The 14,854-nt window shown below is 39.5% G+C and overlaps 1 protein-coding gene across 4 annotated transcripts in view; it reads right to left on the reverse strand.

The window, feature by feature from the left end:
• The window catches only part of TEX2 (testis expressed 2), a 166,914-nt gene extending 157,927 nt beyond the window's left edge, over window positions 1–8,987 (reverse strand). The window contains exon 1 of one of the 4 annotated variants that reach the window (XM_074224486.1): window positions 8,966–8,987. The gene's annotated coding sequence lies outside the window, so the exon portion shown is untranslated. Of the gene's footprint in view, window positions 1–7,912; window positions 8,084–8,438; window positions 8,527–8,665; window positions 8,757–8,965 lie in introns of those variants that run through there. The other 3 variants (XM_074224483.1, XM_074224482.1, XM_074224485.1) reach the window with 3 other exon arrangements.
• Window positions 8,988–14,854: the final 5,867 nt, after the last annotated feature.

Raw genomic sequence — 14,854 nt, forward strand, 5'->3', positions numbered from 1 at the left:
TTTATATAGTACAAGTATGCTAATTCCAATTATCTTTTGTTGTTGTTACTGTTGTTTTCTTTTTGCAAGGCAAAGGAGTTAAGTGGCTTGCCCAAGGCCACACAACCAGGTACTCATTAAGTGTCTGAGTCCACATTTAAACTCAGGTCCTCCTGACTCCGGGGCCAGTGCTCTATCCACTATGTGACCTATCTGCCTATCTGCCTCCAATTTCAATTATCTTGATGGGGGGGGGGGGGGGGGTGTTGGAGAGTGGAGGAGTTTGATTAACAATTTTTATAAATATTTTCCATTTTTTCTTCTATTTACTGTCTTCCATGTTTATCCTTAAATGCCCTTGTGATGACATTGCCAAGTCAAATGTCTTACTTGTCTCTTCTTTATGAGATGATACTGTTCAGAGTAGTCTAGATATCCTTCACTGTAAGTCTTCTAAACAAGCTCATATTCTAAATTGGAAGTGATTTTGGCTTCTTCATCCCTTGTCTGGCAAGTTAATTCAGATCTCTGTTGATTAACATATTCTCTTGGTTCTTTTGGTTTTCTTGGTATGGTAATCAATCATATTGGTTAACTTTCTGCATAAAATTATAATGTATCAATATAATTTCTGTTGTCAGTTTCCCATTTTTGATTATACTTTTTAAAATAGTTCATATGAATTCAATCATGCATCATCTTTTCCTCATTATTATTTTTTCTTGCTTTTTCACTAACTAATTTTAGGTCTAACAAGTCAATGGTCTGATTATACAGACAGCGATTCAGGAATAACATTCAATTCAATAACAAGTTTTTTCCCAGCTATTACAAAATAATCTATTTCATATTTTGTAATGTTATTTGGAATTTACCATATCCAACATGTACCAATTCTTTTCTCATAGGAAAGATATATGAAATAAAGGAATGAGAATTCTAATGCAACCTAAAAACCTATGGCCTCTCTTTCTTTTCTTCCTGAACCATGCATTCCTAAACATTTATCCTCATCTCTTTCTATCTTTATCAGAATGGTATATTTAATTTGGAGGGTTTTATCAAGTTCTTAATACAATTTCTCTACTTGATCCTGAGCAACCAATTGGTGTATAAACTACAATTACTTTCACTGGAGAAATTTTGCAAATGCTTGTCATTATTACTGCGGTAGGTCATGGCCCTGTATCCTATGAAATAATGGTTTTTTTTTTTGTTTGTTTTTTAGGTCTTTGCAAGGCAAATGGGGTTAAGTGGCTTTCCCAAGGCCACACAGCTAGGTAATTATGAAGTGTCTGAGACCGAATTTGAACCCAGGTACTCCTGACTCCAGGGCCGGTGCTTTATCCACTGTGCCACCTAGCCGCCCTGAAATAATGTTTTTTATTGCCATCAGGGTATAACACCAACTCCTTTGCTTCTCCAAGGAGTGAGTTGCAAATGTCCATCTTGCTTCTGGTTTCTGACATAGTCCTAGGACTACCACAATTCAGTTCTTCCTGCATTATTCCTACTTATTTATTGGTCTCTGGATCATACTATTCCATTAAGATAATGTCAGTAGTCAAATTACAAGTTTATAGATAGTCTAAGGACAATATTTTATCACCCTCTGTACCCCTTTCTACCACCATTACTAAAGAAGGAGATGGGAGCCTGGGGGCCACTTTATATATTAAGTTCATGGGTTGCCACAGCAACACCCCACCCACCCACAGTCTCTAAATGATCAATCTACTGGTGCCATTTCTCTCCATTATTAGCCATACTAGTCCTCAGAAAAGAAAAAAAAAGGGAATCTCAGTTTGTTGCTATGGTCATACTCAGAGCCTTTCCAACTCTTCATGAACCCCCTTTGTGGTTTTCAAAGATGCTGAAGTGCTTGCCATTTCTTTCTCCAGCTCATTTTACAGATGAGGAAATTAAGACTTGCCAGGATCATCACATAGCCAGTAAGTGTCAGAGAGCATTTCTCAACTCTGGTCTTTCTGATGCCCAGTCCAGCATTCTATTCACTCTGATATCTAGCTTCTCCTTCCAGGATGAAAGTATAGCTTTAGAGAACCCAGTTACTCAGTGCTAAAGTATGGCATTAACATAGGTCTTGGTGGAAATGTTATCATTCAAATTTGGTTTATTATTTGAAGTTAACAGATTTGAAACATTGAAGTTTCTAGAGTCCTTTCCAAGTACTAGTGAAAGTATTCTCTCTTTTTTTTTTTTTGGCCAATCTTTTTTATATATTAACTGCTCATCAGTTCCTATAGCTAAAGCTGTAAGTAGCTTTATATGTAGGAATATGAGGGGGAAGTGGTGTGAAGAGGGGAGGGATGGAGGAAAGAGGGGTAGGGGGGTGCTATCCTAGAATCTAAGCATTTTCAAGCAAAAGAGCTAAAGTTGGAAAACTTTCCTAACCACCAAAAACTTTGGCAATTTAACTTGTTTTAAAGGAACTAATTCTACAGCTATTTCAATTACTTCACACATTCACCAAATATCCCAATTTACAGTCAGATATAAAAACTGAGGATTCCAACATGGAATTTTAAAATGAGGAAGCCATAGTCAATAATCTGTTTCCTCCCAGCTCCAAAATTATGATTCTTTTGCCTTTTAACTATTCCACTGTTCTACAAAGTAGAGCACAGAAATTCCATGGACCTTCAATAACTTATAGAGATACGGAAGAGAAAATTCAGCAATAATATGCTTGCACTAAAATAGATAAAATGAACAAGGAAATGAATATGCTGGTCAGGAAAAAGTAAAAGGAAAGAGAAGCTCAAAATATCAAGGAAGAGACATTATTTCACAAGTATGTAGCTTTATAAGGCTGTCTAAGTCTACTGGTAAATGATAAAGCCAAAGGGAAAAATATACTCAAGCTTCTCTCCATCCCCCATGCTTTTTAATATACGTATTGTTAGCCAAGTCTAGTGGTACCATATCTCTCATCCCACTAAATGGCCCCAAATCTAGTCACTGCCCTCAATTCCACCCCTACAAAAGAGGGATCTCTGGGAAAAGAAGACTGGGGAGAACAAGAGCTGGGGCAGAGGAGGAATGCAGCCTTGTCCTGGGCAGCAAAGATGGCTCACTCATTTTCAATATAGGGTAAAAAAAGGAATACCCAAATCCAGCCTTCTGGAAAGGCTAAAAAAACTATTCCTAAACAAAATCTTAAGGTTCTTCCTCATTTTTAACTGAGTCCCTAACCAGGAAGGAGCAGAAGGGAAAAAAATAAGCATTAATTCAGGACTTACAGTGTGCTGTGGGTTTTTTATCAATATTATCTCATGATACAACAACCCTGCTAACAATATACCCATTTAACAGTTGAAGAAACTAAGGCAGAGAAGTGACTTGCCTAGAGGGAACAACTAGAAAGTATCTAAGGTCACAGTTGAACTCAGGTCTTCCTGATTCTAGGCCTAACCAATCTCCTCTGTGTCTACAGCTGCTCTGAGACAAAGTTGTAGCACTTTAGGACCAGGACTTGAATCCAGGTCCTTTATATTTCGAGATACACCAACACCCAAACACTGGTCCCTCCCTGCTAGAGAGCCTCCTACCCTAAAATAAAGTAACACAAACAATATTTAGATCAACTGGACTTATTTAGCCAGCAAAGAAATTCAAATTACCTAAATAGAAATTAGAAGAAACTTAGGAATCAGTTTGTGTCCTATGAAGCAGAAAAGACCTCTTCAATCTGTTAACTATTCTCTAATATTAAGTCAACATCTTTCCATTCCAAGTTCTCAAAAGAGAAATTAAGTGCAACACCAGGGGTTCCCACAACCAGTTCCATGGGTTTCAGAACTTTAACATGCATATAGCAGTTCTGAAGTCACCTGGTCAAGCTAGCCATTGCTGCCAATACAGTATTTCTCTGGCAAAAGAAAAAAAAAACAACCCTGAGCCCACAGCTTCTCCCAGGATGGAAAGAAAATGGTTGTTGGTTCAGGATATTTCCCAAAAACTCACTCTGAGGTCCATCTCAAAAACTAGCTATATATAATTATAAGGATGGGACAATTGAATTTTACATTCAGTAAATGGAATGAAAGCTGAAATCAGGGCTTGTGATACATTGTCCAAAGCCTCAAGGGATCCAAAGGAGAAAAGGCCTGACTTTCAGTTTCTTTTGGGCAGCTAGGTGGCAAAATAGAAATGGCACTGAATCTGGGGCCAGGATGTTTCAAACGAAAATCTAGTTTAGAGATAGGTACTTAGAGCCTGGGTAAGTCACCTAATTCCTATCTGTCTCAATTTTCTCATCTGCAAAGTGATAACATTAGCACCTCCCTTCCAGGGTTGTTATGAGGATCAATGGTTTTTGTAAAACCATTTTGAAAATTTTAAAATACTACAGAAAATGCTAGTTATTACTACTAGTACTAGTGGTAGTAGAAACAATATTACTACTGCTTCTACTATATTTATGTAAAGTGAATGAATTGGAAATATTTTCTGCCTATCTCTCCCAAGAAGTCTGTGATATTAAGGAGTTTCCACTTGAACCTTCCAAACAATATGTGAAAGAAATCTCTGATTCTAAAGGAAAGATAGGAAGAAAACATTGTCCAAACTGAAGCTGATAAAATAAAAACTTTCAATTTGTGCTTTCTTTCATTTCCCATGTTTTCCATAGCACTTCCTTTACAATACAAAACAAACCACTATACCCAGTAGACTTTCTGGAATTGAGGCATTTTGTACTATGATATTTACTAGCAGTAATGTTCTATTAAGAGTATGAAGTCAAACAGGACATAAGGAAGGTATAACTTGCATTTTTTCCAAAGGATGCCATCCCAGTGTGTCTTTTATTTGATGTAGAATATGGCTTAAATAAGATCATCTATTCCCCCCTAGCCCCACAGGTATTTATAAACATTTACTTAAGTCTTTCTGAGAAACCTACTACATCATTACTTAATTTGCATCAGTTAGTTAATCTCTACTCAGAAGGATATCCCGTTTTCCTGGAGATATATCTGCTGATAAATTTTGTTTCCTGAGGATCAACATGATGAAGAAATGAAAGCACAGGATGGTGAAAAAAACCACTGACCTAGGAGCCAAGTGAGTCTGTAGCTCATTCTCACTTCATCTCCTGTGGAAGAACCTTGGCTGTGTCACTCTGGGTAAGTCACTAAATTTTTCAGTCTGTTTACACATCTGTAAAATGGATAAAATGATAGAACCTACTTCCTGGGATTGTGAGAATCAAATGAGTTTATTTATACATGTATGGATATTAATGTTTGTGTATATGTTTATCAATCATTCTGAAAACCTTAAAGCACAACATTAAGGTTAGTTGTTGTTATTATTATTATTATTATTATTATTATAAAATGGGGAGGTTGGAATAGATAGCCTCTAAGGTGTACTCCCTCTGTAAAGTCTCTTTCCAGATCTAAATGCTGAATTTATAATGCTAATGATTCTGTCTTCTTCACACTCATTGAGCCCTTCCACTTAAAACATGATTTGATATGATTTATCTTTGTAGCCTTAAATAAATCCCAATATGTAATATTTAAGGATAGGAAGAATTTAGAACCAAAAAAAGATATAAAGAACAATAATAAATGTAAAATAGGTAATTTTGAATCATAAAATTAAAGATTTGACACAAAACCAATGTAATCAAAATTATAAGAAAAATAGAAAACTGGGGAAAATTTTTTCAACAAGTATCTAAGAAGTTAGATCTAACTTATTTCTCAAATATATAAAGAAATAATGAAATTTATAAAAATACAAGTCATTCTCCAATTGATAAATGGTCAGGGATATAAACAGTAGGTTTTTATACAAAGAAATCAAAGCTAGTCATATGAAAAAATGCTCTAAATCACTAATTTCTTTAAATATTCAACAATCTTTTTTTGTAAGATTTTGAGTTTCACATTTTTTCTCCCTCCCCCTTTCCCCTGACAGAAAGCACTCTAATATATGTTATGCATTGTGAAAGAAGAATCACAAAGAGAAGAAGAAACCATGAGAGGGAAGGAAAATATATAATACAACTTTTATAAATTAAAAATAGTAAGCCTTGGTCTGCATTCAGGCTCCATAGTTCCCTCTCTGGGTGTGGATGGAATTTAAATCTCCATAGATCAGAGAAATGCAAATTAAAATAACACCAAGGGGCAGCTAGGCAGATAGAGCACCAGCCCTGGAGTCAGGAGTACCCAAGTTCAAATCCAACCTCAGATACTTAATAATTACCTAGCTGTGTGGCCTTGGGCAAGTCACTTAACCCCATTTGCCTTGCAAAAACATACATACATACATACATACATACATACATAGAAATAACACTGAGGTACTAACTCGCCTATCAGAGTGGTCAATATGACAAAAAATGCTGGATGTTGGAGATATTGTAGACTCTAATGCACTAGTACTGGAATTGTGAACTGATTCATCCACTCTGTAGAGCTTATTTGGAACTATGCCCAAAGAGTAAACCTGTGCCTACTCTTTGATCCAACAATACTACTGGTAGGTCTACATCTTAAGACATCCAAAAAAAGGGAAAAGGATCCATTTATACAAATATAGCCTCAATTGGGGAATGGTTAAACAAGCTGTGGTATGTGATTGTAATGGAATATTATTGTACTATAAAGAAAGCAGGATGATTTCAGAAACAATTTGGACTAACATGACCTGAGGCAAAGTGAAGTAAAAAGAACCAGAACCCTTGTACACAATAACAACAATATTGTTTAAGGAAGAACTGTGAATGACTTAACTATTATCAGCAACACAATGATCTAAGACAATCCCAAATGCCTAATGATGTAGCATACTATCTGCCTCTAGAGCAAAAACTTAGATTGATGGAATACAGACAGAAACAGGTTATTTTTTATTTCTTTCATTTTTTCTCTTTTATTTGAATCTTCTTGTTAAAAATTACTATTATAGAAATGTTTTACAGAATTGTACATGGGCAACTTTGATTGCTGTCTCAGGAATGGGGTAAAATGAAAGGAAGTGAAAGAATCTGGAACTCAAAACTAAATAAAAATATTAAAAAACACCGTTAAATAACATGATTATATGGGGGGGGGGGGTGTAAATTAAACATTCTCCAGGAATTTGAGAAATTCACTTCTGAAGAATGTGGGTAATAACAATGAAAACAGCAAAAGGCAGTTGAGTGCTAAAAGTCATCTGATGTGTACAAACAGCTGTTCTAACTGAGTAGGCAACCCAGTATACAATCACTTTTTTGTTCAAGTGCAAAAACAGCTCAACTCGAGCCTTTTCAAATCCCTTTATGGCTTAAATTATAGGCAGAATGTCACCCCAAACGCCTGATTTCTCTCCCCCCCCTCCAGATTCATTATTTTCTTCTATGACACTAATTCCACTCAACATATAAAAACTTCCTTGCTGATTTAACCAATGTCTTTTCCTCAAATATTTTTCTTCAAAGTCTCCTCATACAAGACATTAGAAACACACAGCAAACTCATTCTTGGTGCATTTTAATTCTTGGAGCCACTTGAAAAAAATCCACTCCTACTTTCTGTCTGAATTTGAACCACATTCTAGCTGATCATAAACCTGTACTGTACAGCTCCTGATGATAAGTATTGCTTCCCATGGCTTTGGAGAAGGGAGAAAGGAGACTTTGCCCTTACTATCCACGGCAGGTAACCATGACAACAGATGATGAGAAACCAACCTGTTTATGGACTAAATACAAAAAAAAAAATAATGCAGACTATGTAGACTGTATAATAAAACCATGACGGTCTATTTTCTCGAATCCTACAATCAATCTATATTTAGCCAAGTCTATCAGAGCTATTTAAGCTGAAATTCTTTTATCTGTCCGGTCCCCAAAAGGCTGTATTTCATTCTTAAAAAGCAGCCGAGTGACATAAATAACCCCGCACTGTACCCAGACCGGCGGAAGGCCTCGTCCCGAGATCACCGGCTCATTTCTAAGTTTTCCGGGTGTTGTGGCTGGGCCTCGGCTTCTGGAGGCTCACGGAGCCTGGCACCCCCCGCTCCCCAATACTGGAGCAAAGGGACACGCGGGATCAACGCGGACATAAAGGTCGCCCCGGTCCGCGGCCCCTCCCGGCAGCGGCGGGCACCGAGGCCCATTCATAAAACTCAAGGTCTTTTTCAGGAGTTTTATTTTCCGCGTGCCCGCCCCGGCCTCGGGCCAGCTCCGCAGGCAGCCCGGCTGGCAGCGCCGGAGGGCCGGGGTGGGCAGCCCGCAGCCGCCCGCGCGCGGCCGGACCCGGCGGGGAGGGAGGCTGCGGAGGGCGCGCCGCGGGAACGGCCCAACCGCCAAGAGGCGCCCGCCCCGGGGGCGCGGAGGCGCCGCCAACTTGGCCGCCCGGCCCGCCGCCCCTCGGGGCCTCGGCCCCGGAGGAGGGAGCGCAGCCTCGGCGGCTCCGCCGGCGGGGGAAGCTCACCTGCTCCCGGGCCCGGCTCCAGCCCGACTCCGGAGTGCGCGCGCCCGCCCGCCTGCCCACCCGCCCCGCCAGGCGCGGGCTGCCCAGCTGCGCGGGGGCCCGGCAGGGGAGGGCGGCGCGGCCCGCAGGACGGCCTCCCTCCCGCTCCAGCTGCGCGCAGCTGGCGCAGCGGCCGTCCCGCCCTCCGCCCCCCGGGTCCCTGTGCCCGCCCGCACGCACGCACTCACCGCGGCCCCGAGACTCCCCCACTCATCGCCCGCTCCGGGGCAGCTGGCGCGCCGGCTCCGGCTGCCACCTCCGGCTGCCACCTCCGGGCAGTCTACCGGCCCGCCCCCCGCCCCCGGCCTCGAGGCCACTCCGGCGCCCTAGCCCCGCCCCCAGCCTCCCAGCCCTCGGGGCTCAGGCCACCGGCCCCGCCCCTCCCTTCTCCTCCCATCCTCGCCTTCCGGGTCTAACCGCCTTCTAGCCCCGCCTTTCCTCCCAGGCCCCCGCCCCTCCCCTTTCCCTCCAGGCCCCGCCCCACTCACCAGACTGAAGACCAATCAGAACCCAACCTCGGAGGGGCGGGCGGGAGCCCCAGACATAACAAATCCAATGTAATCCAAACCGATGACGATGTTGGCGTCTAGCTCTGTCTGTTAAAGGGGCCGAGCCTCTTTCCAACTGGGGGTCTCACTTGGGGTCTACCCTAGTTGACGGGTCCCCGGCAGTGCTGCTCCTTTCGCTGGCGGGCTAGATTGGCCGAAGGGAGACTAGACTGGGGACCCAGCCTGGCCCTGCATTCCTCTCTGCCTCGAGCACCTGAGCTGCCACACACCTGCCTTAACTATAATTAACAGGCACCAGTGCTGTCCGGGGGAGCTTCCCGGTCAACCTGTGGCCGACCCCTGCCTCCGCAGCACCAGGATGCCCGAAGCTCTCGAGACATGCATTCCTCTTTGGGACGGCTCCCATCATCCAGAGCCGAAATTCACCTCTCTGCCATTGTTGCTTTGTTCCTCATTCTCGGGACCGGGAACAAGTCTAATCTCTCTTCTCATGCATGATAATCTTCCCGGTTCAACCTGTCTTCCCATACGAATGTTTTCCAAATATTTTGCATCAGCGGCCCCTATCAGTAAATATGTTTGTGAGCCGCCATTCTCTCTCTCTCTCTCTCTCTCTCTCTCTCTCTCTCTATATATATATATATATATATATACACACACACACATATATATGTATGTATCAATGTGTGTATATATGCATGTTAGATACATGTATCATGTATACCGTAACAAATGTTAAATGCATAACATATTTTGGACAATTGATGTAAAAAATTGTGAAATAGATGCTAGTATGAATTGAAAAATGAAATAAATCATTTTATTTATTGATGGTACAAACATTTTTTTGTTCTGGAGAACAATGTGATTAAATATTATTGTTGTTTCTTTTTGAAAAATCTGTACTGGAGGGATAGGATAGAGTTTAATGACCTGTTAATAATTATCCACTTAATTTGATCAACGAATATCCAGCTAAACGGGAGAATTTCATTTTTCTTTAAATATTTTTATGTTGAAAAGCACACACTACAACAATCAAATAATAGTCCAAAATAGTCTATGAACATAACTTCTCAACAGAAATCACCATATTCAATTAAAAAATAGTCCATAATAGTTTATGAACATAACAACTTCTCAACAGAAATCACCATATTCCATGAAAAAATAAGCAAGATTGAAGTATCTCTTCAAGAGAAAGTTTTCTTTCAGAATGCATGCTTCTTTATGTGGTTCTACTTAATAGACACTCTCATACCTTAATTTCCTATTTATGTTTGGTTATTTTAGTTGTGGTTTTTCTTTGTATGAGGAACAACAGGAAGACCAATTTGGATGAACTATAGAATGCAAAAAAGGGAAGCATTATGTAATAATAGAATTTATATGGTGCTTTAAGGTTTGTAAAGTGCTTAACAAACATTACCTCATTCTGTCCTCCCAATAACCCTGAAGTTGAATTGGTGCTATTCTAATCCATTTTATGCCTGAGGAAACTGAAGCAGTGATTTGTTCATCAAGTAAACAATATATCTGAGACTAAATTTCCTCTCAGTTTTTCCTGACTACTGGTCTAGTGCCTTGTGCCATCTAGCTATTACATGAAAGAATAGAAAAGTATGTTTGGTTCAGGTTGTGAAGGATTTTAAATGTGAAACAGTTTATATTTGATCTTTGAGTTAATAAGGTGCCAAAGGAGTTAAATGAATGAGCAGTGACATGGTCCAATCTGTACTTTAGGAAAATCACTTAATTTAACAGATGTGTATTGGAGTGGGGTGAAACTTAAAATAGGGAGATTATGTAAGAGATAATAAAGTAAAGCAGTGACTGTATAAATGAAGAGAAGTAGGGGAGATAAAATTTAGAAACTGCTTCAATATTTAGTTTGAGGTAAAGTGAGGAGGCCAGAATGACAGTGAAGTTTCAAACCTAGGATGATTTTAGAAAGATAACGGTGCCCTCTATAGAAACAACTAAGTTTGAAAAAAAGGATGACTGAGGACAGAAAGAAAATAATACAGAAGAAAAGATACGGCACAATTTGAAAAGCATACATGTTTACTATCTTGTTCAATTCATTTAGTCTCACCCAAACTGAAAGGGTGGGGACAGGGCTCTTATTCATCACTGTTACAAAGCACAGACTACCCTGAGAGGAGTGTCTCCATTTATTTTGAGTAGATTTGTGTTATAATCAAACTGATAACATTTAGAAAAGTTTTGCAAATCACCTAGAACAAGAGTTTTTAACATCTTTCTGATCTTAGTACCCTTCAACAGACTGATAAAACTTATGGGCCTCTTCTTAGAATCATGTTTCTAAAGGCATAAAACAAAAACACGTAAGATTACAAAGAAAATAAATTATATGCTGTAATAGGGCACCGAGATGGTGCTATGAATAGAACACTTTGTCTAGAGTCAGGAAGACCTGAAATCAAATTCAGCCTCAGACACTTATCTGTGGGACCCTGAACGAGTCATTTAACCCTGTTTGCCTCAGTTTTCTCATCTTTAAAATGAGTTGCAGAAGGAAATGGAAAATCACTCCAACATGTCTGCCAAAAAAATCCCAAATGACATTAGGAAGAGTTAGAAAAGACAATGACAACAAATGGCAAAGACAAATTCACAGACTCCAGCTTAAAAACCCCCGACTTCCAGTAAGCACCAACAGCTTTTCTCCACGGTATAAATAAAAACTCTGTTCGCAGTGTGGTTATTCCCTCCAAAAATGCAGATTACAACACATCATTCTAACCCATCCATTATAATTTACCTACATCCACCTAAAGTTTGTTTCAAGGACTCTACCCCTTGTGCTAGGGGTCTTCTTTGCTTTCTCTTGACCCTATGATACCAATGGAGCATAGGGATGGTCCATGTTATCTTTGCTCTCTCACAATGTGACTACCTCATCTTCTTTTCACCCACACTAAGGACTTTTTGATTTCAATTCATGCCCTGCAACTATAAACTACACCAGAACTTGATGTTCAAAATTTGGAACTTTGAAATTAATTGATAATGGCAGAATTTAGCAATCAAAAAATAAAAGAATATTTCTCCATTAAGAAGAACATTTTGGGAAGTTGTGTATAAACATGATAGCACAGAGAAGGTACCTGAGAGGAAGGAAGGATTGGAACAGGCCAGACCCAGTGTTAAGGACTTTATATAAATATTATTACATTTGAACCTGTTAACCATAGTTTTCTTAAGCTAAAAATGAAATAACAAAACATTAGTTTTATCCATGAAGTTCTATTCTCTTGGATCTTACCAAACCCATGAGTGAATGTTTAAAGATACCATTCATAATACAAAATCTTGGGAGCATTTTATACAGAAAGAATAAAAGATAAAGAATCATAAAACTGAGTTAGACAACCAATGAGATTTCATATAGATGGCATAGTTCTACGTTATGATCCTCTCAAAAGTTGTAATTTTTGTTTCAAATTTCCATTGATAAGAATCCCACTTAGGAGAGGGAAGGTTTACAAACCTAGGATTTCTCTCTCCACATGCTAGATGTTTCTTATCTTGTGATTTGCTGACTTAGGTAAAGGAATTTATAGGTGTTATTACAAAGCTGATGAGGTAGTATTAATACAGGTCAAGTCACCATTCAGATGTAGGAGACCGGCCTTGACATGGCAGATTGACATTTTTACACACAGAGGCAACATTTAGAATTATAACTTTTATTTGGAGGCTGAGAAACCAATTTTTGATTAGAAATTGTTAAAATATAGAACAAGACAGGGGCAACTAGATGGTGCAGTGGATAGAGCATTGGTGCTGGAGTCAGGGGGACCTGAGTTCAAATCCAGCCTCAGACACTTAATAATTGTCTAGCTGTGTGACTTTGGGCAAGTCACTCTCAACCCCATTGACACACACACACACACACACACACACACACACACACACACACACACACACAGAGACAAGATTTAGACAATCCTAACTATAATCCTGGGAGGTAAAAGGAAGGAGTTCTTATTATCCCCATTTTACAGGCAAGGAATCTGAGGCAAAGCAGAGATAAAGTGACCAGCCCGTGGTCAGCCTCTATCCTTAGCTTTTCCTCATCTATCATCAATTTTCAACTGCTGTCTAATACTGAAGTCATCATTGCTTGACTGCTTCCTTATAGCATTGTAAATTCAGATTGATGTCTTTCCTCAAGTCCTTAGTCTGACTTCCCAGTGAATTCAATTCAATAAACATTAAGTGACTTCTAAGTCTGTGGCATTGTACTGAGTTGGGGACACAAACCCCCCCCTCCCAAAATAGTCCCTGCCTTCAAAGAACTTACAATTAAATGAGGGGGGCAAGGGAGGGATGGGAAACAATATGCAAACAAATATATACAAAGCAGGCAAATACAGTCTAAATAGAAAATAACAGTGGGAAGGCATTGGAACTAGGAGAAATAAGGGAAAGTTTTCTATAGAAAGTGAGATTTTATTTGGGACTCAAACTACTCTAGTATCTTTGTCAAGAAAATCCCAAATGGGGTCACAGAAAGTCATATGATTTCTATGACTCATCAACAACAACAGGAGGCCAGGGCATTCATAGTCAGAGTGGAGGAGGGTGAGAATTCCAGAGCTAGGGTACAGTCAAAGTCTCCACCTCTTTCTCTTCTATTCAGGATTTATTTTTCAGGTTCTTCTAGGGTTGCAAGGGATCCTGAATGAAAAATCTGAAAACTTAGCATTGTTAATATTATTAAATAAAAGTAATGTCACATAGAATCTCAGAATCTCAGAAATCTCAAAGGTCATCCATTTCAGCCCCATATCTGAAGAATTTCCTCTAAAACAGGAGTTCTTAACCTCATGAGGGGAAGTCTATAGGCTTCGCCAGAATGCCAAAGGGACTTAGAGAACAAAAAGTTAAGAAATTACTCAAAAATATACCTGACATGTGGCCCTTGCTAAAAGACTTCCAGTAAGGGGAAACTTATTACCTATTACTTATTACCTTCCAAAGTAATTCATTCCATTTTTAGACAGTTCTAATTGTTAGGAAGTTGGGTAGTTTTGTTTGGTTGGTTCTTTTTTTTGATTTACCTTTTTTTGTCTTCCTGATTCAGCCCTCTTGAGCCCAAACAGAATTGGTTTAATCACATTTTCCATAAGATAGTTCTTCAAATACTTTAGGAAGAAATAGTCTAAGACTTTCTCTCTAAAGGCTAAACAAACCTACTTCTACCGATTCCTATGTAGAACAAATTCAAGGCCTATTCTTTGACACCTTCCCCTAATACTGATGTTCTTCCTAAAATGGAATGCTCAAAACCACCACAATGCTCCCAATGTGGTCTGACCTGGACAGGGTAGGGCAGAATAACCATTGAACATTGGACCTTGGCCATTATGCCTCCCAATGCAGTCAAAGATCATATTAGTTTGCATGATTATAATATCAGTCTATTGACTCATCAAGTTTGTGTAGCTTCATCATACCATTAAGGTGAGTGGTCAAGGGACTATGATTTTCTATGATGAAAAACATCCATGCTCTAGTGATCAACTCCTCTGGTGATAAACTTTTTACTAATCTAGGTTGAATTTCAGATGACAGACAAAAATTGCCCCAAGGTCCATATCCAAAGTCCTTTTAGCTTGGAATTGTTCCAATAGAATTGTCTTCAAGAATCCATGCTATGGTGAAGCATCAAAATATAACTTCAGTGAATTCAATAATATTTAAATTTAATAATAATTATAAATACCACTGGGAGGTTAGAGGAAAGAGAGAAAAAGAAAAGTTTGGAACATATAATTTTACAAAAATTAACATTGATGGGGGTGGCTAGGTGGTGTAGTGGATAAAGCACTCAGCCTT

The sequence above is a fragment of the Macrotis lagotis genome, chromosome 2 (assembly GCF_037893015.1).
Source record: "Macrotis lagotis isolate mMagLag1 chromosome 2, bilby.v1.9.chrom.fasta, whole genome shotgun sequence".
Taxonomy (NCBI): domain Eukaryota; kingdom Metazoa; phylum Chordata; class Mammalia; order Peramelemorphia; family Peramelidae; genus Macrotis; species Macrotis lagotis.